General features: G+C 35.1%; 1 protein-coding gene across 7 annotated transcripts in view; it reads right to left on the bottom strand.

Annotated features, from left to right (window-relative positions):
* Positions 1–27,736, bottom strand: part of CDH18 (cadherin 18) — an 884,058-nt gene that overhangs the window by 412,895 nt on the left and 443,427 nt on the right. Inside the window, exon 1 of one of the 7 annotated variants that reach the window (XM_010955576.3) lies at positions 11,219–11,553. The exons of the other annotated variants lie outside the window; for them this stretch is intronic. The gene's annotated coding sequence lies outside the window, so the exon portion shown is untranslated. Of the gene's footprint in view, positions 1–11,218; positions 11,554–27,736 lie in introns of those variants that run through there. 7 annotated transcript variants of the gene reach the window in all.

Below are 27,736 nucleotides of genomic sequence, written 5' to 3' on the forward strand. Positions count from 1 at the left end.
TCACACAGGAGCTGCCTTTGAAGTTGGTGAGAGCATTTCATCTGAAAGGGTGATTCTTGCCTCAACAATTTCAAACCAGTGATATTCATGTGCTATAGATTCTTGTCATTTCACAAGTGTTTCCTTCTGTTACTCAAGTGAGTACTAAAATGGCTCAAAGTAGATTTTCCTTAATGCAACTTCCACAGATTCTGTTTAAAAAATCTGAAACAAATGATTTGAAATTTCACTTTACATAATGCCCTCAATAAATCCAGCAAAAACAGTCTTCAGATATCACAGACAATGCAAAAATGTCACAGGTTTTGGAAATCTATATAATTACAGGAAAAAGTTGAGAGAAAAATAACACATCCCTTGCAAAAAGATATTCTATATTCCACATATATGCTACTCTCCATGTGTGTATTTTTATATTTATATATACACACACATACATATATATACATATTTAGAATATCTAATTTAGTACTAGTAGTATCTAGAAGATAGTATTATTCTAAAATTTGTTGTTTTGGCACTTTTAGAACGCACAGTGGGCACAGTAGTCAAGCAATATTCATGACCTTTAAACTACCTTGAAGAATGACCAACACAGGTGACGACTGTCACCAGAAACATCTCAGGGAAGGAGTGTGGACTTGGCCTATAGTACTGAGAGCTCTTAGAAAAGCAGATGGCTCTAATATTCAGGTGCCTTCTTTGGGAGTCGCACAAGGTGACTTTGGAGAAAGAGTCATATAAGAACTGAAGGGGACTGAGGAGATTACAATGATTGGTAAAATCAAGAATGGCAGAGGAAAGCAGTAGGGTGTTTAGAAATATAATAATAACAATAATAGTAATAGTAATAATAATAGAGTTGAAAATAGGGAAACAGAGGAAGGAACTTCTGTGGACTGAATTGTGTATCTCCAAAATTCGTACGTTGAAGGCTTAACCCATACTGTCCTGGTGTTCAGATCTGGGGTCCTTGGAAGGTAATTAGGTTTAAATGAGGTCATGAGGGTGGGGACCTTATGAGGGGAAGAATGTCCTTGTAAGAAGAGACACAAGAGAGCGAGCTCTCCCTCCCTCTCCCTCCGTCCTCCCCTATTCTCCTCCCCATCTCTCTCTCCCCTTAAAACACAGCAAGAAAGTGATTTGTTGATAAGCCAGGAAGACAGAAGCAAGCACTCCTCAGGAAACTAAATGGACTAGCGCCTTGATCATGGATTTCCCCTAGAACTGTGAGAAATAAATTCTCCCTGTTGCTTAAGCCACACATTTCATAAATTTTGTTATGACCGCCCGAGTTAACTAGTACAAGAGCAAATATAAATTAGGAAGAATAAGAATGAAGATTGACAAAAGAGATGCAATGTGGCAGGGAAAAAAAAGACAGAAACAGAGCTGAAACAAGATAAGAGACAAAGGAAGACAAGGAACAGAGCGATATATTGATCTGTAGAGATTGCAATGATCTAATATTAGGAAAAATGTGGTTCACAGTAAAATAAATAACATTCTTTCCAAAAGTTGACAAAATCTGCGTGTATATTACAATAGATTTATCTATATGCATATATGTTTACATACATGTTAACACATGTGTTTTATAGGTGTATAGGGTAAGGTATAGATGAATAAGAAATTATATTTTTGGATATTTCAGCCGAGTAGGAATTGAAGAAAGGAAAATGGAGGGTATTAATCTTTCTTATCATTTGACTGGTTATCCTGAGTAACTACCACTTAAGGAATGAAAAGAATGAATATAATAAATCAGAAAAGCAAAACACATGAAAAGAAAATTAAATGTCACAATTATGTGACACAATAGACAGATGACTTAGAGTTCAGCTTGTCTCTGGGCGCCCAGCCAGGGTCAGATCAAGCCACTGGGATCAAGAATATGGAAGCTCAGACGGACAATTTGTTCCAGTGCCTCCAGCATCACCAACTACTCAGATTAGGCAAGACTGGTGTGCAATATTCACTTGGGTTCTCCTTCTGTCCTGGTCTGGCCCATGTGCCAAAAGAAGTCATATTTGCCATTGTTAAAGCCATGTATTAAATAGGGTTTCTGTAACGAGGTGTGAGCAAACAATATCCACGGGGCATTTTAAAGACTGAAATAAAGTTGTAACTAGCCAGATATTGTTAGGTGATTTGCTTTAATTTGTTCTTTATTGTATATTTAAAACTTGCTTAATATTTTTCTATGAACATTTTTTAAATGTTATGCTTGAAAACATGAGAAAGAGCTCTTCAAACTGGGAGGATAAAGAACTTTCTCCCTATTTAGCAGTTTTGAAAAGGGTTAGCAACATCTCAGCCACTTTTTAAAAAAGTAGTTAGATCAGTGGAATGACGTAGATTTCTGTATTTCATTCTAAATCCATCTTTGTTAATAGACCACGTTATATCTTTAAACCTCGAAGCTATAGAATGCTCTGTCAAAATTAACTTTGTTTCTTTTTTAAATGGTATTGCAAAAAACTTGAATAAATATTTCTTACACTGGAAAAATAAAGAGAGGAGAGGGTGTTTTGTTTATTTTCCTGTACATTCTGTATTTCACTTTATTTGTGCATTAGTGTTTCTACTGTTACATAAATGAATAATCTACCTAAAGGAGCTGTAGAAAATAACACTTTGTAAACCGTATTTGGACACAGGAACCAGAAGTCCAGTAAACTCATATAAATAGAAGTACAGTGCACTTAATGGGGACCAGATGGTATACATTAGGTAGGACACATTTTCTTTCATGAGGGATAATTTTAGCTTACATTCCTTTCAGAAAACATCCTTCAGGTTTGATATTATGATTCTTTCTTCAATTTAATGTTGAACAATATAATAATCTCAATTTAATGGTATAAATATTACATATTAAATAATATTCTGTATCTTTATTCTCAGAAAGTTTGCCTGATTGGTCACTTATAAAAGGCAGAACTTAATATACCTCCTCATGCTAACTGTGTTAGTTTCTTATCGCTATGGTAACAAAGTACCACAAACTTAAGTGATTTCCAACAATGCATAGTTATTATCCTACAATTCTGTGTAGGTCAGAACTCTGACAAGGGTCAGGTCAGAAGTCTGAAATGAGCCAGAAAGGAGCTAAAATTAGGTGTCAGCAAGGCAGCGTTCCTTTCCAGAGGCTCTAGGGGAGAATCTTTGCATTTTCCAGTTTCTAGACACTTCCCAAAGCACTTGGTCCTCTTTCTCCATATTCCAGTCCAGCAACATCACAATGGGTCCATCTCACATGTCATCACTCTGACCTCCTGTCTGCCTACCTCTTCCACCTTTAAACGCCCTTGTGAATCCACTGAGCCTACCTGATGCTGATAATCCACGATTATCTCCTTATTTTATGGAGCCAAAATGAGCAACCTTGATTTTATCTGTACTTCGAATCCTCTTCTGCCAACGTAACAACATATCCACCGGCTCCAGGAATTAAGACCTGGACACCTTTGGGGGTCATTATTCTGTGCACCACATTAGCCCTCAATGTAGTCACCCACAGCACTTACACATTCTTTAAGTTGTTCAAAGTACTGCTGCAACTTCTCTCATAAAATTGAGTTTCAGAAATAACATCACTTAATCTATCTGAGATTACGGACATTCTAAGTGAAGCTTGGTTAATAAAGTGCTAGTTAATTGAACTGAACGGATTACTGTCTGTTTAGATTAAGAAACAGAACGTGATCATCAAGCCATAAAGGTTTGTGTGTGTTTGTGTGTGTGTGTGTGTCCCCGCATGTGTGAGTGTTCTTGTCTTGGGATAGTTGTATGAAAGAATGCTTTACTTGGTGTCAGCATCATGGATATAATCTAATAATACAGTCATCTTGCATTTTTGCTTAAAGATCAGTTTCACCACATTACAGTCACTTTATACTTGCAGCTGAAACTGTAGATTTATATCTTGGTTCTTAATATATTTCTCCCACACTTCAAAGGCAGGACATAAATCACCGGTAGGATGGCAAAGTAAAAACAGAGTCCCTTAATTGGAATATTGGCTACAGGAAACTTTTCATATCTATTCTTCTTTTATTATGATTATTTTTAGAATAATTTTGGGTTGACAAGAAGCAAAAGTGTTAGTTATCAGTAAATGAGATATATTTCATTTGTTATAAATGTGTAAGATCTGAAAAGCAGTCATCAACATGAAAATTTAGGGAAAGCTAACAAAAACATTAGATAATAAGAACCATATTGATGAATAAAATCCCCAGATGATTAAACCAATAATTTTATGTCAACATTTGCTTTTATGACATCAAGAAGCTTTCCAGTTGTTTCTAGTGTCAGGCTCACATTAAATGTAAAATGATTACTATAAACAGAAAACTTTGAAAAAGTAAGCAGCTAGAATGCATAAGATCTTTCAAAGATGAACTTTTTTTAAATTAAGAAAATGAATTTTTATACCTAAAATGAAAATGTCCAAATGATAATGTTAGATATGTGTCTATATGTGTTCGAGAGTTTACATTTCAATAATTTTAAATGCTTTTCAAGACAGTCTCTTCCTTGAAATACATCTTCCCTGGCTTTCAAGACTCTCCAGTAACTGTTTCTCGTGGCTCTTCACTGTACCATGTCTCTCACTGACTCCGTGCCAGTTGAACATTTCAATCCAAAATCTTACAAAACTCAGCTCTTCCTATCTCCTGCCTGCCCTCCTTCCCTCGTTAAAATGTGTTCTGCTCAGTTCTTTCCCTCCTCAGGAGAAAACAACTCCAGCCTTCTAGGTGCTCAGCATACAGCAGACAAAACGTATCCTTTACCTTCACTGCCCCCCACCAGCCCTCTATCTCACACGACATCGAGTCTTGTCAGCTTGAATTTCCCAATAAATACAGAATCCAACCTCTTCTCTCAAGCTCAACTGCTTGCACTCTGGTGCAAGTCACCATCTTCCTGCCTCTGAATTACTGAAATATCTCTGCAACGGGCCTCTCCCCCGTTTCTGTTCTGCCTCCCCTGGAGTCTAGTTCCAACACAGTGGCCAGAATTTCTTGTTCAGATACAGCTGATTAGTAACCTTAATTCCATCTTCATTCTTAATCCCCATTTGCCATGTAATATAACAAAGGCATCAGATCATGTCATTTCTCTGCTCAAAAATATCTAACACCACCCCAAGTCTCCTACGAAAAACCCAAAGCTCTTGCACTAATCTATAGCATCTACACATGACCTGGTTCCCATCATCTCTTAACAGTCTCTCCTCCTCGGCTGCATTTCTGTCACATCACTCTAGTTATATGCTGGCCTCCTTGCTATTCTTCTAACAGGCCAGGCAGGCTCCTGCCCCAGGGCATTTGCTCTTGCTTTTCACCCTCCCTAGGATATGGTTTTTCAGTATCAACATTGTTCATATCCATACTTCTTTCAAGGCTTTATTCAAAGTCACCTTCTCGGTGAGGGCTTAGTAGCCATTAGAGCTAAAATATCAAACCACCACCCATCTCTTCAAAACTTTCTTCCCCATCCCACTTTCCTCTCCCCCACTTAACAATGATCAAGTTCTACAACTAATATAAAATATTATCTCCCTTGTTCCCGTCTCTCTCCTCAAATAGCATGCAATCTCCACAAATGAATTTAATATTTAATGCAGTAAAATAGAATCTAAATATTTAATTTGGCTTTCTTTTTGTTTTTAAAATATGACAGATCTCCAAAAAGTAGAATTCCAATCATCAGAACTGAAAATCCTACCAAACAGTCTTTTGGAACCGGTTTACTTTTCACACAAGGCTTTCTCAATCATGGCTAAGTTAAATTGTATCAATTGGCCAATAAATGGGTTCTGAAAAAAAGCAGAAAAATTGCATACAACCAAAATAGTTCTTTGTTTATTCTTTCAGGCTCAATTAAATTATATCACACATTGCAGCTCGAAAGTACTAATTACATGTGTTTAAAATGTAGATAATATAAACAGTACAGAAAAATTCAGGGGATACACATTTTTGTCTCAATACATTATCCAAGTAATTGATTTTCTTGAAATACTTTTTTAAATCAGAGTGTACATAAAATTTTGTATCGAGTTTAATATATTACATGCAATTTCAAAAAAAATTATTATTTAGTTTGATTCAAATTCTTATACTAATTTTATCTTCTTGAGAAGTTTCTTCATTTTGGGATACTTTATGTCCTACTGGTTTATTCCCAGAAGTTGTATGTAAGAGAATTTGCCTTCTCCAGTTTCTGGCAATGGGTTGCAAATTGTTTTTCAAAACTGCTGTATTAATTTTCACTTCCACCAGGAATAACTATAAATAAGGGTTTTATCACACCTTTGCCAGCACTGTTTTCAAAACTTATTTGTAATATGATGATTCAATAGGTTCAAATGGCATCCTGTCTTCTTTTAAATCCCATTGATAAATGTGAGTTTAACCTAGATAGATATTTTTATTTTAAATATTTTTGGCATCAGGTAGACTGAAAATAATTGGATCAAGTAAAATTGCCAGTCACGTGGGACTGTACACAGTTACATATAAGTCATATATTGACCATAAAGGCCTAAATATAATGACAATAAATATCTATTTGAAGGTCCTTATGATCACCTGCACATAAAATGAAATGGAAATGATAGTTGAATTCCTCTTTTCTGTGGAGGCATCTGCAAAACCTAAATTCACTTAACTGGCAATTCATCTTTCATATTCTATGCAGTGTGAGTAAAATATTGAATAAGACAGTCCTGGGGAGCTCAGATAAGTAAAATACTTGAAAAAGCAAATATTTCAGTTAAATTCTTTCAGGGATCAAATTTTGCTCATTTTTCCTCAGATTTCCAAGAAGTTTCCCAAAGTGATGCAGCCCAGCAGTGTAGAAGTTTACATACCAGCACATTTTTTTTATAGTTACAGAAGCAACATCTGGGCATATCAGGATACACAATACCAAGTGCTCCTCTTACACCTGCTCCCACATTTCCATGATGTCCACTTATTTTCCTGGAAATCGCTTCTTGGAACATGTACTACACTTAAAAGTCAAAACACTATCAACAATAACAGAGATACTAAATTAATTTATGTTGGCCTTCTATTTACTCTTCCCTTAAAAATGTTTAATAGGGTATTATTTAAATGAACAGTACTACATCTTTGTAATAATATGCAGTAGTTACAATATATAACACTCAGTATGGCAGGGACATCAACCAATCTGGAATTACCCTAGCTGAATGAGAAGAGAAATCTGCAAACACATGTATCCCTAACATTGAATTAGATTTAAATATCATTTCTGTGTGTAATGGTGTTCTTGTTAAACTCATGAATCCTCTACATAATCATGTGGAAGAGAATAGGCTATGAAGTTAGTTGGGTATTACAGCAACTTGTGTTTATTTTACCTAGATATTTATATTTGAACATATTCTATATAATTGCATGCATATCTATATATCTTTAACATTAATCTATATTAATTTCATATTTATATGTAGACATATTAATCTACTCATTTAAAACATCACTTAAAAATATATACTCAACTGATACTAATGGTAATTGTTGAAGACTGAATTTCAAGGTGCATTCTTATGTTTTACAGTTCTGTATATTTAAACAAATTTTATATGTGGACAATATGGGGAAAGATGGAAAGAAGAGAAAAAATTGAGGTTTATCCATAATATAAATCATTTATTTCAAAATGAAGATGTTCTAGTTCATCCATGAAAAAACATTTTAAGAACTAATACTGCCATTTCTCAAGTCAATTTTTAACTACTCCAGAATAGCTGGAAGATTTAGCATGCTGAGTCAATTCTCAACAAATAAATCAGCAAAGACATTGAACCTACGATAATTTACTAACATTGATGTAGATCTTTATAAACTACAACCTATTGAAACAACTTGTATTGTTTGGTTCTTATGACCGTTCTTATCCCCTTTTGAAGAGGAGGAATAATGGCCTATACACAAGTGACATGTGACACAAGTAATTTGTGGCAGGATCCAAGTTCTTCATTATGCTTCGTATTTTTTTTCCATTGTGTTATATATCACCATCGGTTAAGAACTACACTTTTCAAATCAAAATGTTTTCATTTTACTTCTGGACCTTTGAATATTATAAAATACTCCTAGCACACAGAATTACTAGAGTGAACTAGAGTGAACACCCCCCACCCTGCACCCAAAATATATTCATACTCAAATAACGTATTAAAATCAATTGTAAAGAACATCCGTGTCTTTCATTTATTATTTATATTAAAAGTTCATCAGAAAGAAACAAATTCAAGTGAAATTTGTCTTCAGACTCAATATCTGTATTTTCCTTTTCCTCAGTTTTTATTTCCTCCTGTTCCCACAAAAGTGAGCATGTGATAACACAGCCTGCATGCTCAGTTCACAGAAAAAGTAATCCTGGTAAGCTCTTCCACAGTTTTCTGTTAGGGATGCAGTGAAACACAAGTTGAAATCCATTCCCAGCAAGAAAAGAGGGATCATCGTAGATCACCCAAAACTGTACATGGACAGTTTCAATGGAAGAGAAGTGTAAATTTTGCCTCCCAGAGAAAAGTTAACAACCTCTTGAGATATTTTTGGTTGTCACAATTTGGGGGGTGCTGCTACTAGCATCTAGTGGATAGAAAAGAGGGATGTTGCTAGGATCCCACAATGCACAGGAAAGCCCTCCCACCATCAGAATTATACAGCCCCAAAGCTCAATAGCTCCAAGGTTGAGGAGCACTAATCCAGAATATAGCCCTATAGACGTGTATAATGCAGCTACAAGGAAGGCATGTACTTAGGCAAATTAAGGAGTCTGAAGCCCTCTACTTAATAATAATTAAAAAAACCCAAAAAGACATCTTACACAGGATCTTAAATCTCTCAGTCTTTTTCTCTCACTTTCCACCCCACTAAACTGCATCAGATACATGCATTCGAAATAAGTAAATTTTTTCCAAGTCAGTAAGTTCAATATGCTTTATCCAAGATCTACTGTAGGGTCCATGCATGTTTAGATGATAAAGGACAATTATATTAGGTACCATCTATATAAATATCTTATATACTTCAGTCTTCTGATCATCAACAAGTCAAATACAGGACAGGGACACACAAACTTGTGAACACGTGGTTTGTATTTCACGGACCACACAAATCAACGAAACGCATAATGATGACACTTATAAAAGCCAAATGAAAAGAGTATTTTATATTTACTATATATAGCACCCTTCATCTAAAGAATTTATAAACTTGGACCAAGTGACTCATTCATTCTCATGATTCCACTATATCCATCCAAAATAGCTCAGCAGAAGCAATAATAGTTTACAATTTGCTTAGTGTATAGACTGATCAAGCACCGGCTGCTACTGACCAGGCTTGCAATTACTCTAGCTAATTACATTCAACATTCACTGGATAGAGTTACACCTAGAGCTTCCTGTCACTTGCCTTCCTTCTACTATTATATCCCCCTTGCTACTGGGTTATCTTTAATTGGACATTTCCACTGTATCTAAAATAACAAATCCTCATTTTCCACCTCGCACTGTTGTCTGGATAGGAAATCAAATTGGTAACATTTCATGTTTTTCCCCCTTTAAGATAGCTATCTCTGTGAAAAGCATCAGCATTACAGTTTATAAAATACTTATCCACCAAGGCCCACTACATGAATGCCTTATTAAGTGAAGAAATGGGTTGACCCATCTCAGGTTAATTTATTATCAGGAAGTCTTGAATTTAATAAATAACAGGAGGCTTGAAAGAAACAAATGATGATTGGCTCTTGGACCAGCATGTTAGACTATAGAACTGATTCTCTACTAGTATCACATCCTGTCTCCCTCCTCCCACATCCAAAAAGGTACATACCAGCAAGATCTAGTCTGGACTTCTAACTCCTGATTTAGAATTAGATGTTTTCTCTGATAAGACAAGTCCACTGAAACAGAAGCAAACAATTACTGCATAAGGAAAGCCCCCTGCTTTGAAAAATCTGTGGGTGATCCCAGAGTGGAAAATAAAGGTTCCAAAACATAGTGAGAGCCTATAGGGGTTGTTTTTTTTTTTTTTTTTTTTTGGCTGCGTAACAAAATCTTTCTCTGATCTGTCTCTTTCAGCTCAAAGCAGTGATGCCATCACCTGAGCAAACCAAAGACCATAATAATTTTAGCTAAGATTTTCGTTTTAGCATTTCTTCATTTTCAGCAAAGAAACAGCAAGGCATATTTACTCATAATTAATCTGAAAGTTCATTAAATACAGCAGGCATTGATGTAAGCAAATACTTCAATAACTAGCTAATAAAATTTTATTTTTTTCACCTGTTACATATGACAGGTTTTCCTCGTTCCACATCTATAGGCACAACACACAACACCACACACACACACACACAAACATGCATAAGGCATAATTTTACCTTGTTTTTAAGACATGAGAATTAAGACAAAATATTTTCAAACTCAAACAAATCAGGTTCAGGAAGTTAAGAAATGAATCAGAGTTAACAAACATAAGGGCATATACTAAAGTGTTTCGCTGATCGCAGGAGGCTGCTTAATACCTTTTCATGCATCATTTATAGTGCCCTTTAAAAGAAGAAAAAGTTTCATAAGCTTTAATAAGCATTTATGGAAGCGTTTCATGGGGGAAAAAAAAAAGAATGAAAGGAGAAAATGAGTCTTGCCCTGCCGCAGCTTCAGTGCCCAGGTACCACGTAATTTTAGAGGATACTGGAAAGGCAATAATTAAAAAGCACTATGGAAATTTCAATTTCAACATCCCTGTTTCTATTCTGACAAGGCTTCCCCTCACTTTCCCGGAGAGACATAAATGACAGCTTATTTTCATGCCATCACTATTCAAATGTGCCTTGCAGAGTATCCTTCCAACTTCTTCAGGGGCAGGGCAGATAACAGCACAGCCACAGATAAACATAAACAGAGACCCCGCTGGATCATCAGACTCACATTCCATAGGCTCGATGGCAACCTTCCTGGTTAAGAAATTTAAAAAACTAGCGATAAGGCTTACGAAGCATTAGCTCTAACTTTCCCATTCGCAGCAGATCCTGTGAAACCAACCCAGGGAGGAAGATTTCGCCAAATACTGTTTTGACTCAGAACCGGGTAAGCAGCCCCACTGCACAAAGATATGAATGTCACTCCATAGTAAAGTGTCGTCTCTGGAAGCCTTACCTTGGCTGACTTGCCCTAACTGGTGGAAAGGAACTTAATTTAGGAGAAGCAAAGAGGGGACTTTGCAGGGCTCACGGCACCGCGGCTCGGTCCTCGGAGAGCCCCGGACTGGGCTCCGCGCTCCTGCGAGCCCCGGGCTCCGCGGCTCGGGCTCTGCAGCTCCGGAGCGCGCCTCTGATTGGCTGGCGGAGCCTGTCCGCCTGATCCTCTCCTCTCCGCGTCTCTCCTCCTTCCTCTCCTCCCCGGCTCTCCCGGCCGCTGCCTTTCCCTCTCTCTCCTTTTCTCTCCGACGTCCTACCTACTTTGGGGACCTCAAAAATTCTGCAGCCCACAGAACGGACACCCTTTAGCCCCCTGGGCAAGGTCACGCGCAGAGCAGTGCCATTAATGAAATGATTACAGTATCAAAACCCTGGACCGGCGGCATCGTCTTTAGTCTCACGGCTCTTGAAAAATGACGGCCAGGACTCCGTGACAGTTTAGACCCTCGGTTCTCCTCGGGGGCGGGGAAACCGGGGACCAGAAGGGGTTGGTTTGACTGTCAGATGGAGTGGGAGTAGACATCGGGAGGGAAGGAGAGAAAGAAGCAGGCAGGGGCAGGCACTGATGTGGCAGGCTGGTAATAAATTTTCCTATTTCCGTGCAAAGTCGTCACAGCCTGCTAAACATTCAACTGCTGGCTCATTCCTCAGTGATCCATAGTCCGGTGGTAGCCGTGAGATTTAGCTTGAGTAATGCCCTCTAATGCCTCACCCCCAAGTACTCGAGACGTGGAGGGTCTATAAGAGGTAGAGCTTTCCCTTGGAGGTCAGCATTATATTTGTGAAAACGGATCGGAACTGCAACGCCTTTCCTAGCTTCTTTGCTTGTACCAGGAAAACTCTTAACACACACACACACACACACACACACACACTCCACAACTTCTAATCTCTTATTACTCCAGAATAAATTTAAATGATTTGTAATGTACATAGCTTTTGATAACAAGGATTTCAGGCTTGATTGGCTGTGTTCACAATTGATGTGATGTGATGTGATTTGAGCCCTTTCTCCCAACACAAAGTCACCCACCCTCACTCATTAGGAACATCAAGCATCCCCATTTAAAGCAGTGTAGTAAACAAGTGTAGGAGTTTATCTAAATTGAATGGCTATTCCAAGGGTAACTTGGCAGATATATTAAGAATTATACAAGACCCTCTGTCATTGCAGCCACTAAGAGAGCAGCATTACTTCCTCTGGTTAGCTGATACTATAAATACTCAGGTTCAGAGATTCAAAGGAACAAGAATGCTTAAGCTCAAGAGAGGTAGTGTCATAGAGGGAGCCAGCCCTCTAAAGGCCCGAAGACATTGATTCAAATTCTGTCTCAGATTTTCCTCTATACCAGGACCTATCTAAGCTGTTTGATTTCTCAGAGTCTCAGGAAACATCTAAGATCTAGACAGTAATCTTCACTTTAGAGGGTCTCTGCAAAGATTAAGTGAACATCCGTGCCATTGTGACTCAGTCATAGTGAATGTCTAATGAAGGTTAGTTAACGCCTTATCATGACCCTCTTTTCTCCTGCCTCAAGAAAAGTCAAAGAAATGGAGAAGATAAGGTAAATGGTATTTCAAGGGAATTTAATGGACCTAAGAAGAAATGTTCTGAATCAACCAGAGCTATTTTGACAACCTTTATTTAGCTGGAGTGATGTGACATGTGGAAGGATTTAATTTAGTTTGGGGTTTGGGTATGATGAAACAAACCAACAGAAACAATGAAAGTAGCACTCAGCTTGGATTATTTTTTAATTGTGAAGGAATCACACATTTAAGTGCATAGCTACTCCTAAGGAAGATATTAGGAGTCAATTAGAATTGGGAAATCTCCAAAATCTAAACTCTCAGGGAAAAGTGGGAGGGAAACAATAGCATCAGAATAATGAGCCCGTGTTGTATTATGTTCTGTATATTCACTCTCACGCAGTTTCTGATTTAAATGAGATTTCCCTTGCATAGTAACCAGACATAAAATCTTATTCATTTGTGGTTACTGAAAAGAATCCATTTCAAATCTTCCTGTGTTGATGAAACCCTGGGAGCACAAAGAAAAGAATAATTATGAAAAATAAGGGGGACCAAAAGTGGAACTTTGGGCATGTAAGGGGTGATGTAGTTTAACTTTAAAATTTCACATGATGACATTCTCTTGAGAAGCTGAACTCTTTTATTTGGCTGCCTCTAGTTGGATGAAATAAAATGTCTGTCAGTTTACTACTGAAGCTTTTGCTGAGACACCAGCCCTGAGTGTCTTAGGGACACACTTGAAGACACTGTGTTTTGCCAGCCTTCCTTGGTGGTTTTCCCTGGGTAGGACCGTAATAAGCACATTGAGTGCAAGGTCATAATGGAAGTCAACAAGCCCTTTTCCTGAGTGGGGATGGCATGCAGAAGAATTTGTCAGCATCACCAAACAATACAATCCATTTTCAGAAAAAAAAAAAAAAAAAACAACCCATTCCTTGAGGGAGGATTTATATCTATGAGACCGTACTCAGATTAAGACTGTACTCAATTTTTTTTTCTGGAGTAAATACATTTATTGATACCCATTTTATATAGTTCAATTAAATCATCTATAAATATAAAAGCATTTTTCTTTTGACTATCACCATGGTCCCCAAAAATACTCAACAGTCAGAATCGTCTTCGGGAAGTACTCCAAGTCACACAGTTAATTTTATGTTAATTAATGGAAAAGGTATCCACCTCCAACAAAAAGAAACAATTATGAATTAATATCCTAGGTGAATATCCTAGATTAATAGTCACAGGTGACATCTGGCTTCAGAATCCCAGAGACAAAGTATGTTTACCAATATACATCGTGGTACCATGTGCTCTCTTCAACAACCAGGGGACAGTCCACTGGTGCCTTAGGGTCATTCAAAGATGCAATATACAATGGATTTACACGGCTTCTGAAGTTTGATATTCTGGAACCACACCAACTTTCCCTTGCCCTAGAAAAGCAAGCCTGGCAGCCACTTAGTGGATCTCTTGTATTTTCAGTTAAAAAGGAGAAAGTAAGTGAGCCTATGCAGAAAGTGCTGCTTGGGCAAAGCCAGGTGGTAGGCAGGTGTTTATTTTCTCCTTATGTCAAAGATTACTTCAAAAAACTGGACAGTGTATCAGTCAGCAGAATTTATTACAGAGCTAATCTCTGAAACTGAAAGCATGGACATTTCTGATCCTGAGTCCCCGCCTGTGTTACCTTGGGAGAGTTATAAGAACCATTTTCCCTTGTGACAGAGAAGCATCCAACACAAGATTGATGCTGGTCAGGCTACAGAAACTGGAAAGATAAATTTGTAATGCTAAACTGTTATCGTTCTCTGAGAGACAGACTCAGGAAATTTTCTCTTTAGATGTCATCTCACGCTCAATTTTACCCTAGAAATTACCCTAGGCTGCTATGCAACATTTTCCAACATCAATAAAGAAGGAATGTAAATGAAATATATAAATATCCTTTGCTGTAATTCAGCACTTAGAACAATTAACTACACAAACATGATGCGGTGATTGAATTTTAATTGACATGGGTATTGAAATTACACACTGAAACTGACTACACTTCAATAAAAAAATTTAAAAAAGAAATTACAATAATTTAAAAGTGATTTTTATGTAAAGAAAAACAGCTGGGAAACATGTAGCAATACATACGTTCCTTCGCAGCTATTTATTCAGCTGTTTATTTTATGTGCTTGGGTGACAAGTACTACAGATTGTGCATTTTTGTTAAGAGAATAAAAGAAAACTTACAGTCAAAGACAAATATCATGTGATATCACTTATACGTGAAATCTAAAAAAGTGCTACCAATGAACTTATTTTCAAAACAGAAATAGACTCACAGACATAGAAAACAAACTTAAGGTTACCAAAGGGGAAAGAAGGGTGAGGGACACATTAAGAGTTTGGGATTAACAGATACAACTTACTGTATATAAAATAGATAAATAACAAGGTCCTACTGTATAGCACAGAGAACTATATTCATTATCTTGTAATAACCTATAATGAATCTGAAAAGGAATATCTGTATCTATATCTATATATATATTTCTGAATCATTTTGTTGTATACCTGAAATTAACAAAACATTGTAAATAAACTATACTTCAAAAAAATAAACAAAAAAGAGAAAACTTACATTGATTAAAAAATATTATGTCTAAGTGTAAGCTTAAAGATGACGTAATAAAGTTAATGTTTATCATCCTGTTACTACACTTCAGATTGAGATTTGCAGAGAACTGGGAAAATATTGACACAGGAAAATGAAGGAGAGAGAGTGAAAATAATTTGAAGTTAATTATATGTGTAATTAATTGTAAAAAGTGGTGCCTTTCTTACTCATAATAATTAGATTAATAGATACACTTTTAGTTTTCTTCAGTGCATGTAAATTATCTCAAAAATGGACTTTTGGGGAGTCTAGGGGAGCATAGCTCAGTGGTAGAATGCGTGTTCAGCATGTCCGGGGTCCTGGGTTCAATCTCCAGTACTGCCATTAAAAGTAAAGGGAACCCTCCTACCCTTCTGGTGGGAATGCAGTTTGGTGCAGCCACTGTGGAAAACAGTGTGGAGATTCTTCAAAAGACTTAGAATAGACTTACCATATGACCCAGGAATCCCGCTCCTGGGCATCTATCCAGAAGGAACCCTACTTCAAAAAGACACCTGCACCCCGATGTTCATAACAGCACTATTTACAATAGCCAAGACATGGAAACAGCCTAAATGCCCATCAACAGATGACAGGATAAAGAAGAGATGGTATATTTATACAATGGAATACTATTCAGCCATAAAAACCAACAACATAACGCCATTTGCAACAACATGGATGTTACTGGAGAATGTCATTCTAAGTGAAGTAAGCCAGAAAGAGAAAGAAAAGTACCATATGAGATCCCTTATATGTGGAATCTAAAAAAAACAAAAAACAAACAAACAAAAAAACTATAAATACAAAACAGAAACAGACTCATAGACAGAATACAAACTTGTGGTTGCCAAGGGGGCGGGAGGTGGGAAGGAACAGACTGGGATTTCAAAATGTAGACTAGATAAACAAGATTATACTGTATAGCACAGAGAAATATATACAAGGTCTTGTGGTAGCTCACAGTGAAAAAAAAATGTGACAATGAATATATGTATGTTCATGTATAACTGAAAAGTTGTGCTCCACTGGAATTTGACACAACATTGTAAAATGACTATGACTCAATAAAAAAATGTTAAAAAAAAAACAGCATTGTACGTTCAGATAAAAAAGAAAGAAAGAAATAAACCTAATTACCTCCCCCTCCAAAAATAAAAGATTAAAAAAGTAAATAAAATCAAATAGATCTAGGGGGGCAGTGTTAATAATTGATAAAGGGAAAATTAAAACTCCTCAATTTCTATAGTAAATATTTTATTTCCATAAAATAAATCCTTGTTACACTATAAATGATAGAATAAGGACACTGGGTTCCAGGATAAGTGAAAAATGTGCTAACTAATGGACCTGAATTTTAAGTGATTAATTTCTGGACAAAGATCACACAATGTACTTGCCAATATTTTTAAAAAATATATGAAATCATGTTGATAAGCTTTGAAGATTTGGTGAAAATAGTGCATATGAGAGATAAGTAATATTTCCCCCAAGTTTCAGACATGATTGAACAGGGAGTCTATAGGTTAGAAATTATCGAACTAAATGTGTCACCTGGCCAAGTTATAAGGTGATTTACTAAAGAGACGAGCATACCAGTAAGGAAAGAAAACAGTGGGGTCACCTGAGTCTGTATCACATTCACATAACAGTCATTTCAAAATAATCCCATCGCTTTCTATGACAGACACTCTAGACAGGAAATAGGGGGAATGCACCTGATATGATATTTCTATATGTCATCATTATCTCTCTTGATTTCATTAGAACCCACATGGAGAAATTTTACTGCAATTATTTACTGTAGCAGCTGGTTAAGGTACCATTCTCACTTGTTTAGAAAAGAAGAGGTGCTTCCTTGGAGGCATGTTTCTAGTAGTAAGCGGCAGAGTTCTAACACCAAACATGATCATGGTTTTATCAGTGCTATGAACACTGAAGTCATCCATAGAAATTTTATACCAAAACTAGTATATTTGGATAAAGAACTGGAAAAAAATTAAGAAGTCTTGAATAACTTGGTTGTTACCTCAAATCTAACAAAGAAGAAATACTACAGCTGGGTCCAAAAGTATGAATGTATTAAAAATATGGCAGTGGGGACAAGTCTTTGAATGAAAACTTGTGAATAAGACTTAGATTTTTAATTCCACTGACAGTCATTTTAGTGTAAATCAATTATGTGATATGATTATCAAAAATGTTAATGTTAACAGATGTCCTTAGTAAAAGCAAAGCATCAAAATGGGAGTGGTGATGACCTTAGTCAACTCTAAAATATTGAGAATGTACCAGCAATATGGCGTGTCAAGGACACTTAGCTATAGCTAATTCCAGTACTTTTAAGTTAATTTATATTTCTGTTAGCTGCATCATGATATATTCATTCAATGGACAAAGCTAATACCTGTAACTCTCTCACTCATCCCTGACATAACCTCCACTCATTTCTTCCCTCATACCTTACCCCCTACCTCATCCATCTTTCTGGGGTCAGAACAAAGTTCACTTTTTCCGAGTAAAGTACCTTGCTCTAATAGGTTCAACTAGTCCCTACATTTTTTGAAGCCATAAAATACTTCAACATCTGTCAGTATCTCATTTAACAGATTATGTTATAGTTAGAGGCAACATGGCGTAGTTGTTAAAAACAGAATCTGGAATCAAACAAATTTGGGAAGCTATGTAATTGTATGTGTTTAGTTACTTCTTTAGTAAAATATCCATAATATTGCCCATTTCTTAAGCTTCAAAGGAGGATGAAATATGTTAAAATGTATAAATGCAGCTTGGTGTAATGAAGATAACTCCACACCAAAGATGGAGATGGGAAACCTAGGACTAAACCATACCACTTGTATTAAATATAGAGTTGCTTAATCAGCATGTTTTATTTTCTGAACACCCTACCTGACTTGTAATTTGAGAAACCACCCTCATTTTACACAGAGCTTTTGCAACTTTTAAGGGGTTTTATACACACTAAAGGGTCTAGGACAGTTCTTGGCATATAAAAGGCTTTGAATAAAGATTAGTTGAGTCTCAGTTCTAAGTGCTCACTAAGTGTCCATTAAATAAATCGTATTTGATTTCTGCACTCACTTTTGTAGCAGAAAAACACAAGTTACCAATAAATTATTTAATAAAATCTTTTTATTAAAAAAGAAAATACAGCTTTTATGCAATGTCCTTGGGACAGCACTCATTCTTTTCAACCTCTCATATCTATATGAAAACCTTTCTGGTGCTATATAATGGAAATTGACATTTCGATGACCCTAAAGTATTTTAAGATTCTTAACTATCAAAGAGATATTACATTGCACCCAGTATACAATATCTGCAATGCCAGAAAAGAAACAAATATTTAACATCATTCTATAACCTTGATTTATAAAAACAAGGCTTATTTAATATTCAAGTAATCAGAACTTCTGGTTGACTAAACTACTGATCTTTTCAGAATTGTATTTAATTTGCTGATGTACTTTTGTGACCAGACCAGTGGTATATGCTCTTTCTTTTAAAAATTAAAGTATAGTTGATTTACAATATTGTATTACTTTCAAGTGTACAGTCAAGTAACTCAGTTAACTAATTTACCATATTAATCTTTGCTCTAAGGACATCTTTTGAGACACTTTGAAAACGAATGCATATATCTTGTCTTTTAAATTTTAATATATTAGATTTTTATGCAATTAAAATCACTTATTGGACATTTTCAATAAAATACCAGCATTGTATTGCAAAGCATCTGTGTAATAAACTTCACTGCATCTTTTTTCCTGTTACTGAAATTTGATGTTGTCTTCAATTTGGGGTATTATAGGTAATGCTTCCACGAATGCTTCTGTTTATAAACCCTTTCCTGGATCTCTGATTATTCTACTTGAATAGACTCCTTGAAGCAGAACTACTAAGTAAAATTAATGAACATTTCTTAACATGCACGATTATGTTATTGCTCCCTAATACCGTTAGAGAAGAGTAAAAGATTAATTGGTTCCTCACTACCTTCTGAGCAAGAATATTTCTTTTCCAATGTGTTTATTCAATGGCTGAAAATGATCTCATTGTTTTAATTTCTGTTCATGTGATTACTAGAATTTTTATTGACTGTTTCCTTGTTTTCTTCTCATAATTTTCCATCCATATCCACTCCCCTAGCACGTTATTGCTAATTGAGAATATAATAGACTTAAATTGTGTTAATGATCAGAAGACATTTAGAAAATTGAGTTCAACGTAAGTTCTTATATTTCTTTCTCACCTCTAGCCAAAAAAATGTGTTTGTACATACACGTGCTTGTAAATTTATGTATATTTAATACTTTAAATATTCTTATAAATAACCATTATGTATGTATACATACATACATTTCTACATACACAGATATGTGTATATATGTATATGCATATATAAGCATACATGTGTGCATGAATTGATTTATTCAGAAAATACATATACAGTATCATATAGAAAGTTCCAATGACATATATGAAAAAAGGTAAGACACATTCTCTGGTTTTAAGCTAAAAATACTAGAAATACACCACTAAAATGCAAAGCAATGCTATAAATTCTATAAGCTAAATATGGGCAGTGTTTTTCATATATTAAAAATTTGATAAATTACTTTCAACAGCACCTTGTTTAAAATAAGGTGGGAAGATGGAGTCGATAAAGTGTACACACACATACACACACACACACACACACACACACCAATTTTCCAAACAAAATTCGGGCATTAGCTTTGATTATTTTTCTTGTCCTCACCCCCAGGACCAGTACAATTTGATGAAGAGTGAAAATGAAAATATGAGGATTCGTCAGACCACGAAGATTTTCAAGGTGGTCACGACAAGCATTAATGTAACATGGAGCCTTTCCGTTGTGGGGCTTCTGCAGCTGTAGAGGCTGCACACTTATGAAGCTGCCTCACCCGTCACTGCCATGAACCCAGTAAGTCAGGTCCAACTCATCTTGCTTCATTAATAATACTCACATCATCCATCGAGCTCTATCTCAATTTCTTTCTCTTCATATAGTCTACCATATTCTACCATCATCTCTTGCCTAAACTTTTGCAAATTAGGCAGATAGGATGATTGTTCATTAACATGAATGCTTAAATTTCGTGCCATTGTGAGAGCTTTACACTTTGAGCGTAGAAACAGAGAGATCAGAACAGGAGGCCAATATAAGGAAGGAGTTGGTCTGGTGGGGACACTTGCCTACATCTTCTAAGACTTAATAGATAGCTGAAATATATTGATTGAATAAATGATGGTCGATTATCACTCTGAGTGCTGTATTGCAAGATGATGAAGCTGTGGTCAATTTATAGCTTTAGTCTAGAAATAGATCATGATTACCTTTAACTCGGTATAAGAATAGAAAAGAGAAAGGTAAATGTATTATATAGATATTTAGAGAAATAATTAACCATAATATAATGCAGCTAGGAATGAATCAACTTTCAAGCTTAGTCCTGAAAAAAAAAAGCACTATCATTAGTAGGAAAAAAAAAAAGAAAATAGTAATATCTGGTTGGGAAATATAATAGATTGGAGTGCACTGACTGGGGTGTTAGCCAGACACCATGAGGAATCATACAAAGGTCACTTGACAACAGGAAACCGCAGGTTGAAAAATAGATTCAAGGGGAAGACATAATTTTGCAAGTCATCTGCAGAGAGTAACACTAATGGTCAAAGCTGTACAGCCCCTAAAGGACACGAGAAAAGTTTCTTCACTGATCATTGATGAAGACATACTAGGTGGTGAGAGAGGGAAGGAGAGAGGAAGGAAGGGATGGGAGAGAGGAGAGAAAAGAAGAAGTCAGAGAAGATGGTTAGAAAACTCTACTCATCTTAAACTGATAGGTTAAAAAATATCATTTTTTAAACAACAACCAAATCTTATATCTCGAGGAACCAGAACAAACAAAACCCAAAATTAGTTTATTTGTGTCTTTTTTTAGATCAACTATACTTCAATTAAAAAAAAAGCAAATTTAGTCAAAAGAAAGAAGTCATAAATTTCAAAGCAGAAGTAAATTTAATTTTATATTGCTAATTGGTAAACAAAATTTTCTCATGTGTAGAAAAGCTGGCAATGTAAAAGTTGGAAACTCAATGATAGTGTGGTCACTATGGAAAAATGTCTGATTAAAAATAGCTCAGATAAACCCAGCAGAGATTGGCATAGTCAATAGTATGCAAAATTGGCAAATAAAGTGTTATACTTTTATTTTAATGCATGAGAAGTTTGTTCTTCACTTGAGAATATGAAATCAGTTGTACTTTACCACTTACTTGCTTATTGAGTTGTTTATAAAAGGATTTCCAAGTAGTATGCACGTATAGTTAATAATGAAGAAAGTCAGAGATTGTATTTAAGGCAATAAATTGAAATATGAACTCTATTATAATCTTCTGTATGCATAGGTGTATGTGTGTTTGAGTGCACAATAGTAAGGTCGGCTGCTATATATTAAAGTTTATTTATATTGCTACCTTTAAAGAAAACTTGAATCATCACAGAAAGCCTGATTATTTTTAACTCAAACAAAAATTTATAGAGGCCATCAACCCCATAAAGAACAGAACAAGCTAAAAAGAGAACAGTATCTCTGAAGTATTGTCTAGAAATGTGTGTCCAAAATAAATTTCATATTTCCAGTGTTAATTCAGGACCCTAGGAAGACTAGTTAGATCAGAAGGGGTTTCATTTACCTGTATCCCAGGACACCTTATGTTATTATTCTTTTCTGTTTCTACTGCAAGTCAGTGGTGTGTGGCATGCTGGAATCATTTCTCTGCAGGGCTCTTGGATCATATAAGCCCTGTGCTTTTGGTTGCCATAGGCTGTAGGAATTATATGACAGGCTCAGGAGAGCAGTGAAAATTCAAGCTTTAAATTCATTGCTTTACTGAGTGTTTGGCCCTTAGAGTAGACACATAAAACTCTAGGTACTGTTAGATTGTTAGCAGAATACTGAAGTCCTACTGATAACACATATGTAAGCCTCATCATTGTCAGAAAGGAACTGCCACGGCCCTTCTTTGCCTATCTAAAGGTTCCCCAAGCTGCCAATACTCACATTTTATAGTTGGCAGTTTGACACATACTGTCCCTAAACGTATGTTCTGCCCATCGTTACTAACTAGTCACTATTGACATTGATGATTTTCTCATCTCATTCTTCAAGCCCAAACCTCTCCTTTCTAAAGTCTCCTAAATCTTTCCTGTACAATTCTATGTTTTGAATTTTACTCTGCACATAAGAGGAATCTAATGATACAACTTCTTTTTATTATTAAATAAGCACTGATCCTATTTAATCAACCATTTCTGAATTTCACCTACAACTTCACTGATTATATTGCATAATAGACTTTTTTACTGTAAAATCCGTTCTTTCCAGGAGACTTGAAAACAAATGCTTAGATTTTAGATAGAGATCAACTTGGGTCATATACTGGCATTGCCACTTGTTTAGTGTGTTGACATTGAAAAGGACTGACTCTCAGTTTGCTTATCTTTTGATGTTGTAGTTGCACATTTCTGGATAAGAAGTTGTGATTACATACGCTGAAGGAGATAATTTGTATGATTCATCTATTACAGGATATGGTATCACAGTATGTACTCAGTCAATTAGTTATAAAAATAGACATAACCTCTCAGTTACTATTATGATTTTACCAAAGTCTCTCTCTGTCTCTCTCTGTCTCTCTCTCTCTCTATATATATATATACACACACACACAAACATACACACACACACACACAAAACACACCATCTTCCTAAATGTTACTGAGTTCAAAGTGATTGTAACAAAGAAGATAAATTACAAAAGGAAAACAGGTTATGATGTGGGATGATAGTAACATGGTTCATTTGTGGACATCTTGTGCTACTGAGATTACCTACGTGTCTAAAAAGTGAAAGGCAGGACTAAAGAAGGGATCTGTGTCCATCCACAATCTGTTCAGGGAAGATACAGATTTTCTCTATTTCAGAGTTCCAGAGGACAAAAGTCAGTGCCCAGAGATAAAGGGGATTGGTTTGCCAATCACAGAACCTGTAGAGCACAACAGTGAATGTGTGAAACAGAGAAAAATCCAGAAAAGGAACACAAGTAAAAAGAAGCAATTCACTTGTTGAGTGTTTCCTGCAAAATCATCACTATTTACATTGAAAGTCATTATGGTAAACTTGCTCAATTATTTTAGGACATTATCGGTGTTGCTTCTTCCTAATTTTGACTGATTTTGATATATTAGGATGTGGAAAGAAAGATGAATGTGTACTGATGCCATTGGAAAAGATTCAAACAATTTGTTGATGTTTAAGAAGTGAAAAAGTTACCTACAGAATACAAAAGTTGTGTAAACCTGCAAACTTTTATGAAAATTACAATCTATATAAGTATCAGTATGTGGCCTTGTGTGTCTCTACCTGGAAGTGTACTGGAGGGTTGTAGGTGGAAGATGGAAGTAAGAATTTTCTATTACAGCTTAAATCTGCTGGAGAAATATCACACTACTTTATAAGTTGTTCCGTCTTTAAATTTACAACACAGACCTCAAGTATACAAATGGCTTTTCCTAGTAATTGTACTGTATTTCCAAACTGCTTTTTTTTTAATTTTCTAAGATGACTATTTCTAAGCATCTCGTCTCTTTATTCTACATCTTTTTTTTTCTGTTCTGTCAATGAGTGACCTGCAATCAATTCCATTTAAAAAATAGAAATAAAAAATAACTATTTTCTTGTCAGAAAATCTAGCAAACTATTTGCATCTAGTATATTACATTCTTAATCTCTCCTCATATCACAGTGATAGGTAAACTCTTATCTAAGGTCAATCACTTTACTTTTGCTCTTGATCCAATATGCTATATATTATCCTTGATTTCACACCTTTTTTTATTGAAGTATAGTTGATTTACAATGTTGTATTAGTGAGTCAGTTTTATATGTATATATATTCTTTGTCATTATAGGTTATTACAAGATATTGAATATAGTTCCCTGTGCTATACAGTACGACCTTGTTGTTTACTTGATTTCACACTTTTAATCTTCTAGTTCATCAACAAGTCCACAAAGTGTTCTGAATCTGACTGGATAGCTTTTTACTACTTCACTAGTCCAAGCCACCATCCTCTCTCACCGGGACTCCAGCAACAGACTCCTAAGGTATCTGCCGTTTTTCACAAAGAAAACAGAAGGACTATTACATCAGAATCAAATCCTCCTATTTTGGCAGTTGGACATGTCCCTGACTCATCTTCTTGTTTTCTTTACATACATGAAAACTAAAGGAAGGCTTAAATATCCATCTTTTTCCACTTACATAATTACTTTAGTCAGCCCTCCCTCTAAAGGGAGAGGTAGATTGGAAAGAATAACTTAGTTGTATAGTAACCTAATGTTTTATATACACTGTTCAACTTTATTTTTTATAAATATGAAAAGACTATTGAGAATCAGGAAGCATTTGAGAGAAAATCAAATCATAAATAATAAAATCTAAGATGGAGCGAGTAATAACCTTGAAAATAAACAGATAACCTTTGGGATAAAATACACTTAAACATTAAAAAATAAATAGATGGGCTGGATAATAGAATGGCCATACTAAAGAACAAACTGATCATCTGGAAGAAAAAGCCTGAGAAATTTATCATGCTGAAAAAGTGACTACAAAGACATAGACCACATCAGTATAAAAATAAACAGGTGGTATATCAAATTCCACTGTCTAGGAGTTTCAAAAAAATAAAACAAAACAAAAACAAAAGAAAAATAAATTTGAAGGGTAAATAAAATAAATAAATTTTCCGTGTGATTCAGGAAAAATACAAATCTTTAAGCTGAAGTCATCTGCTTAATTCTGAAATGAAATCTGAAATGAAATTGTGAAATAAATTCTGAAATGAAGTCAGAAAAAAGACATTAAGAAAACAATCCTATTTACAATTGACTAAAATAGAATAAATGCCTTGGAATAAACCTAACTAAGGAGGTAAAAGATCATAAAATAGTAAGACACTGATGAAAGAAATTGAAGACCACACAAACAGATGGAAAGATACACCATGCTCACAGATTAGAAGAATTAATACTGTTAAAATGACCATGTTACTGAGGGCAATCTACAGTTTCAATGTTATCCCTATCAAAATACTAATGCCATTTTTCACAGAACTAGAACAAATAGTTTTAAGATATACAGAGAAACACAAAAGACCCTGAACAGCCAAAACAACTTGAGGAAGAAGAATAGAGCTGGAGGTATTATGTTTGCTGATTTCAAACCATACTACAGAGCTCTAGTAATTAAAACAGCATGGCACTGGCACAAAAACAAACACATAGATCAATGGAAAAGAATAGAGATCACAGAAATAAGCCAACACTTATATGGTTGGTTAGTCTGCAACAAAAGAGGCAAGAATATGCAATGAAGAAAAGACAGCTTCTTCAATAAATGGTGTTGGAAAAATTGATCAGCTACATGCAAAAGATGCTATATTCATGGTAAATCTGTTGTATGAATGAATAATTTAATGGGCACTGCATCTTTCTAATACAGACATAAAAATATGTATTAAACACTTTCTTTTCAAAATTGTAATGAAAATTTGTAACTTGAAGTTAACTTAGAAAAAAGTCATGCTGCATTTATAAGAAAAATTATAAATTGTTTGAAAGGGCTTAAAAGATGCACTTTTTGATAAAAATTTAAAAAGTAAATTCCTAGGTAAATACTTTAAGAATGTCACACAACCACACACACACACACAAAAATTAATAGAATTTTTTTTTAACTCAGCAGATGAGATCAATTTCATTTCAAGATTGATTCACTGGATGTATGAAGATAATTTTGAAAAAGAGATGTATTGAATTGACCTAGAAACATCAAGTACATTTTGAATCTAAAATTTGAAATATTTTAAACATAAGTAAATTATTCAATGCAATAAAAAACAATTCAGAAATAGATACAAGATTTAAAATTTAATATACAGCAAGTGCCATTGAAAATTAGAAAAGGGAAGAGTTATTCAGTTAACTATATCGGATCAATTTGCAAATCATTTGGAACAAAAATTAAATCCTGATTCTAATCTGACAAATAATAAGTACAGTCACTAGGAGTAAATACTTAAAAATTAGGGTGTTGATTTAGACATTTTTCCATGAAAACACAGTACTGATCTGATCTATGCATGACAAATTTGTTGAATAAATAAATTGTTTTATAAAAATGAGCATATTAAAATGATGAGAAAAATATAGCTAAATATCCATAAAATCATTGAATGTGGGAGGAATTTTTGAGCATGACTCAAGGTAGAGAAACAATAAAGTAAATGTACATGGAAGAAAATACCAGAGTGAATAAATTAGAACAAGCAAGACAAAAAGACAAAAAGACAAAAAAAAGTAGATGCTAAGATAAAAGATTTTTATTAAATAGTTTCAAGTGAAATACCTTAGTGGAAATAGTGGTGTGGGTGTGGGTGTATAGATGATCTGTCTATAAACCAAGACTTACGGGACAAATTAGGCCTTCCGTCTATTTTTTGTAATGTATATGGGCTAAGAATATATATTTTTTAAATTTTTAATGGTTAAGAAAAATACCAGGAGGAACATTTAGTGAAATGTGATTATATGAAATCCAAATTTCAATGTCCATAAATAAAGATTTATTGGAATACAGTCATGCCCGTTTGATTATAGTCTTTAGCTGCTTTTATGCTCCAGCAGAACAGAGTAGTTTTGACAGAGACCATATGGCCCACAAAGCTGGAAACATTTACTATTTGGTCCTTTACAAGGAAAAAAAAAAAGATTGGCTGATCCCTGTGTAGACATATCTTTTGTGAGTTTTGTAATCCATACCACATCCCATCAATGTGGATAGGCAAAACTTGACTAAGTTTCATATATAAATATTCTAAACTCTATAGGACTTCTGGATATCCATCTTTTGTGTGTGTGTGATGACAATGCCAGTTTGCTTTGGGGACTGTGCAATATACAAGTATAATTATAACTGAGTATTAGGAAAAAATATACATGGGGAAAATAAGTGTACATGCATTTGAGATAATTACTCATGTTTGCTATTTTTTGGGTTGCACTGAATTTCTGAGAACAAGCTTTATCTTCTATTTTAATTAAACTAAACACTTAATTACATTTCTAGTATTTTGTCAGCAGAAATGAATCTACAAATGTAGAGTGAAAAATTATGAGAGCT

The sequence above is a fragment of the Camelus bactrianus genome, chromosome 3 (genome assembly GCF_048773025.1).
Source record: "Camelus bactrianus isolate YW-2024 breed Bactrian camel chromosome 3, ASM4877302v1, whole genome shotgun sequence".
Classification (NCBI taxonomy): Eukaryota; Metazoa; Chordata; class Mammalia; order Artiodactyla; family Camelidae; genus Camelus; species Camelus bactrianus.